This window comes from Penaeus chinensis, chromosome 28 (assembly GCF_019202785.1).
Source record: "Penaeus chinensis breed Huanghai No. 1 chromosome 28, ASM1920278v2, whole genome shotgun sequence".
Lineage (NCBI taxonomy): Eukaryota > Metazoa > Arthropoda > Malacostraca > Decapoda > Penaeidae > Penaeus > Penaeus chinensis.
The window spans coordinates 5,123,120-5,129,009 of NC_061846.1; the positions used below are offsets into that span (position 1 = coordinate 5,123,120).

Genomic DNA, 5,890 nt, shown 5'->3' on the forward strand with positions numbered 1-5,890 from the left:
GAGGAGGAGGAGGAGGAGGAGGAGGAGGAGGAGGAGGAGGAGGAGGAGGAGGGGGAGGAGGGGAGGGGAGGGGAGAGAGAGAAGAAGAAGGAAGGGGAGGAAGGGTGGAGATGATTTTTTGTTATTTGTTATTATTAGTGGTAGTAGAGGAAGAGGAAAAAATGGTGGAGGAATGAGGAATATGGGAGGAAGAAGAAGGAAGAGGAAGAGGAAGAGGAGGAAGAGGAGGAGGAGGAGGAGGAGGAGGAGGAGGAGGGGAGGAGGGGAGGAGGAGGGGAGGAGGGGAGGAGGAGAGGAGGAGGAGGAGGAGAGGAGGAGAGGAGGAGGAGGAGGAGGAGGGGAGGAGGAGGGGAGGAGGAGAGGAGGAGGAGTGGAAGAGGAGTGGAAGAGGAGAGGAGGAGGAGGAGGAGTGGAGGAGGAGAGGAGGAGGAGGAGGGGAGGAGGAGGAGGAGGAGGAGGAGGGGAGGAGGAGGGGAGGAGGGGAGGAGGGGAGGAGGAGAGGAGGAGGAGGAGGAGGAGGAGGAGATGGGAGGAGGAGGAGGGAGGAGAAGGGAGGAGGAGGAGGGAGGAGATGGGAGGAGGAGGAGGAGGAGGAGGAGGAGGAGGAGGAGGAGGAGGAGGAGGAGGAGGAGGAGGAGGAGGAGGAGGAGGGGGGAGGAAGGAAGAGGAGGAAGGAAGAGGAGGAAGGAAGAGGAGGAGGAGGAGGAGGAGGAGGAGGGGGGAAGGAGGGGAGGAGGGGGGAAGGAGGGGAGGAGGGGGGAAGGAGGGGAGGAGGGGGGAAGGAGGGGAGGAGGGGGGAAGGAGGGGAGGAGGGGAGGAGAGGAGGAGAGGAGGAGGAGGAGGAGGAGGAGGAGGAGGAGGAGGAGGAGGAGGAGGAGGAGGAGGAGGAGGAGGAGGAGGAGGAGGAGGAGGAGGAGGAGGACGTCCACCGATCGATCCCAATGAGATGTTCGCTCCCCTTCCCCCCTCCCTTATCCAGCGTGGTTACCTTAGCCTTTTTCACTTGCCGCCGGTCTCCAGCTTCGTTATTCATTCCGTTTCTTCCTTTCCTTTCCTCCAAAGGGCCTGTCTACACCAGAGCCGCTCATTCGCCGAAATCCGACTGAAAGGTGGGAGCTGGCATGCGCTCGGCCCCAGCCCCGCGCGAGAGCAGGGCATTCCTTGGATCTTTCACTTTTCAAACTTCCTTCGTGTGGCGTGTTATGCGAGGCAAAATGTTCGTTGATGCACATTGCTGGATTCGTGATTCGTGCATAATGGCGAATGTGTTGAAAAAAAAAAAAATTATAAACTAGCGACTACTTAGCTATTATTTGATTTGTTTGCGTGGATACACTGTTCCGTGTTGGCGATTCGAGGGCAATATGGGTCACCTTCCTCTGTTGATATAATCCACAAATGGTAAGATAAAAGTCACTTCGCACTTATAATCGCTCACTTACCTTTGGATAACAAATGAGAATCAGCTGTCACTAATCGCAGACGAACGAAACAGTAGGAAAATAACAGCTTATTTCGCGTCACAGCTCGCCCCGCTCCGTACACGTCAACTGACACGCGGAACCAATACCAAATCTTCTCTTCGAAGAGACAAGATCGAATCCTCTAATATGTGTTCCAACGTCACATAAGAAGACTGCAGTTAGTTGTGAGATATCACATGAGAGAAGAGAAGCGGCGTACGTCTTTCCACACAGCTCTCCACCACGGCACTGAGGCGGCCGCGCTCGCTGGTGTGGCGGCGTAGCAGACGACGCACTCCTGGGTTGCCATGTGAGGGATTAAATGGCAACTGAGGACTGAGGATTATTCGGAAATCACACTCCGTATATACACCTTTTTTCTCTGTAGTTATGCGGTTAACTATGTATCTTTTAATGCTTTGATTTAGCGAATTAGTGAGAAACTTTGATTGTAGGGAAGCGAGCGGTACTTCCTAGCGGGACGAGAAGTGTGAAGCTTGTGTGAACACTGGTTGGAGTTTTATTGGCATAAATTCTAACCCGAGCTGTTCTTATTGCTGGTTTTAATCAGGGTTGCTTTGAGAGGCAGATATGTAGGTTAGGTATGTGTGCTTATGTGCGACTGTTTGTCAAGCAGCGTCATATTCGTGCAGTCATAACATTCTTTTAGTTGTGCTGACAAGATATTAATGCAGATTTATATTTTTTGTTTGAAATACATATTTGTCTTCATTTTACAGTCTTCGTCGGTCAAAAAAAAAAAAAAAAAAAACTGTAACGCCCCAGTGAAGGAAAAATAACAAAGTCAGCAGACGAGGAAACGTTTGGGTGGAGGACCTCAGTATTAGGAATGACAAGAAGCCTTGACAATGGCGATCCTTATCTCTCTCCCTGTGTCGTAATATATGACGGTATTACTTTGTAGTTCTTCTCGCTTTCCGTGGACCTAAGTAATGCCAAAAATACACATTGTTAGTTTTGGCATCTTTAGAACGGTTTGCCATGTGGTAGTTAGGGCATACTCAGACGAGTTCCATACATACCCAGACTTTCACAGGAGAAAAAAATGCTGCATGTGCGAAATAAGGATTTTCATGGCTTGCAGATACACTCTACAGGATAAGATACAATGGGGCCCTTTTACACATACTAGCTTAATGGGTTACATTAAAATCTAATATCTATGAGAGAGAAAGAGTGAGAGTGAAAGTGAAAGTGAAAGTGAGAGAAAGAGAGAGAGAGAGAGAGAGAGAGTGAGAGAGAGAGAGAGAGAGAGAGAGAGAGAGAGAGAGAGAGAGAGAGAGGGGGGGGGGGTGAGAGAAAGCGAGAGAATACATGAATAATAAATTAAAGGGGAAATCACTAAAACATCCACATTTCCAGCCCTCTCACACATGAGTGAATTCTTACGATATTTCGAGTTTGATGATCAGAAAAAAATAGCACATTTCATGACAAAATTGGGTCATCTAAGCTAAGCTTTATAAATCAATATATGATTATCTATGGTACTCTGCATATATATAGGAATATATATGTAAGAAAATGAGTCATCTTTCACATAATAATAGATTGTCTCGTTCGCTTTAGTAATGGGAAAGTAAACTGTTTCATGTTTTTTTGTGATTTCACTGAAAAGATGTACAGGGCACTAGTTTATGTATTTACAAAATGTATAGTCGAAAACTGTCTACACACACACACACAATCACACGTATGTGCATGTGTATGAGTTTTTCTATGTATGGGTTTATGTGTATTTATGCGTGTAGATTTATACACATACACACAAATCTTTTACTCGATCAATTCCCAAGTTAATAAGAATTTTAAAAAATGACTTTATACCAATTGTTCTTACGGACCTTATCGCAGAAATGGGGTTAAATCATGTACCATTTCTGTTTTGACTGTATAGGGGATTTCTGATAAGGCATCATGTGATTTTTGTTTGCGGTTATTTTTTATTCCAAATATCATATATATATATATATATATATATATATATATATATATATATGTGTGTGTGTGTGTGTGTTGAAAAAAGATTCCGCAAGGAGTGTTTTAAAATGGTTAAAGTATATTTTGACACACTCACACATACAGACACAAACACACACACACTAACACACACAAACACACACGCCCCCTCCCCCCATCCTCACACACACACGCACGCACACACACAAATGTAAGCATGAATGACAATTTCCAGCCACGGCACGAGAAATTTGCATATCAGAGACGGAACAAAGAATTGGCATCAGCAGAAACAAAAAATGGAAATCCCGCGACAAATCTGTCTCGGTAACTCAGCCGATACGGATCTCTAACTTGGCAATGACAAATTCCCCAAAACTTTCGAGACAACTTAACTTTTTTTTTTTTTTTTGCAAATGCTATGTAAACGCTCTGCATTTACAATAAATAGACATAAATATATACACACACGTATATAAACATATACTTGTACACACACAAATAGACATGGATATGTAGACATATATATATATATATATATATATATATATGACACAAAGGCAAACACAGTAACGTGTACACAAAGATGAAAGGAAAACCGCCACAGTAAGAAAATAAAATTGAAATGTAACATTTCGAACTCTTCACGAGTTCCTCTTCAGACGAATGATAAACCAAAATGGATACAAGGAGAGAATTTTGACAAGAATATATAGTGATTGAGAGACAGAACGAACGAGTAGACTCAGGTCTCAGGACGAGGGTCAAGGTCGAAGAGTCTGGGGAAGGCTTTGCTAACTAACGAGGAGGTAAGGTCATCCAAGCCCCATTGACCAGCACTCAAGTTAAAATTAGGCATTTTTCTAATTAATAGAGATTCTAACATTTTCCTTTCGTACGAGTTAGCTGATTTATGAATTAATTTCGCGTTTTTCCATTTAAGCTGGTGACCTTCATCACGCAAATGAACGAAACACGCATTTGAATCTCTGGCATATCTGACGTCACGTTTATGTTCACTTATTCTTTTCTCAAAAGCTCTGCCGGTCTCACCTATGTAAAATTTAGGGCAAACATTACAAGGACGGTTTTCCTTTCATATATATATATGTATATATATGTATATATATACAATATATATATGTATATATATGTATATATATAATATATATATATATATATATATATATATATATATATATATATATATATTTAGACATATATTCTCATATACGCAAACATACACATAGAAAATAAATTAACATATTGTTGTTTAAATACCCGTCATTTATATATCTGTTATCTTTACGTCTGCTTATCTATCTATCTGCAATAGGTACTGCATATCTATATCTATATTTACCGTATATATATATATATATATATATATTTATATCTACTGTGTATAGAATTTATATATGTATGTATGCATATTATCTACACACACACACACACACACACACACACACACACACCCACACACACACACACACACACATATGTGTGTGTGTGTGTGTGTGTGGGTGTGCGAGTGTCATAGATAAGTATATCATAACAAGACGTTTCGGGGTGTAATATTCTCCACCCAGTATCAATAATTAGTATATTATTTTAGAATTAATTGATTCATAACTAGCATCGATAGTTATAATTTTGATGATAACTAATTGATTCAAAACAAGTGATTATAAAGGAGATGAATTTTCTCTACATACAATGGCCAAAAATAAACTAACAAAATAATGTAAATGAGAAATGATAATTACAGAATGCCGTGCACTTATTATACTCTTCACATTAGAGTCGGTTTGGGCAATTAATTACATTACAGAAAATTAGATTGTCTTTGTAGGGGATACTACTATAGTCACAAGGAAGTAGTTTTTTTTTTTTTTTTTTTTTTTTGTGTATGGTACTCATCATCTTCTGACCTTTTCTGCCTTATAACTTTTTTTCTAAAATGTAAAGCTTAGAAGCACATTTTTTTTTTTTTTTTTTGGGGGGGGGGGGGGTAGAAATAATTTCCTTCTTAAGCTTCTGCGTCCATCAACTTTTGTGAGTAGATTCCTGAACGTGATTTCCAGCATTATTGTAACAGCAAAGTAATTCACCGACGATGGTTGAATCTAATAGACAAAGAATTATCTGACAAACCACTGTATAAAGAGTATATGGAACACCTGCCTCGGTAAAAGTCAAAGTAATAAAGGATTGAGTTTCTGATTACTGTATGCTCGCCTTGTAAGCTGGCTTTAAATCTGGGACTCAGATGCCACGGTGAAACAATTGTTTGTTGCAGCTGTAAATCTCTAGCCTATGTCTAAGCTGAGAGATATAAATGCTATTTCACGCTGATTGTTCAGATACTATAATTGTAGCTAAAATCTAAACAAGAAAAATTGTCATCGACATATTTGTAATAATGTGAAGGTCTAAACTCATGGACG

The 5,890-nt window shown here is 41.1% G+C and overlaps 1 protein-coding gene across 1 annotated transcript in view; it reads right to left on the reverse strand.

Moving 5' to 3' along the window:
- Positions 1-1,724, reverse strand: part of LOC125039886 (peptide methionine sulfoxide reductase B1, chloroplastic-like) — a 62,231-nt gene extending 60,507 nt beyond the window's left edge. The window contains exon 1 of the mRNA XM_047634234.1: positions 1,443-1,724. The gene's annotated coding sequence lies outside the window, so the exon portion shown is untranslated. The remainder of the gene's footprint in view (positions 1-1,442) is intronic.
- Between the last annotated feature and the right edge of the window lie 4,166 nt (positions 1,725-5,890).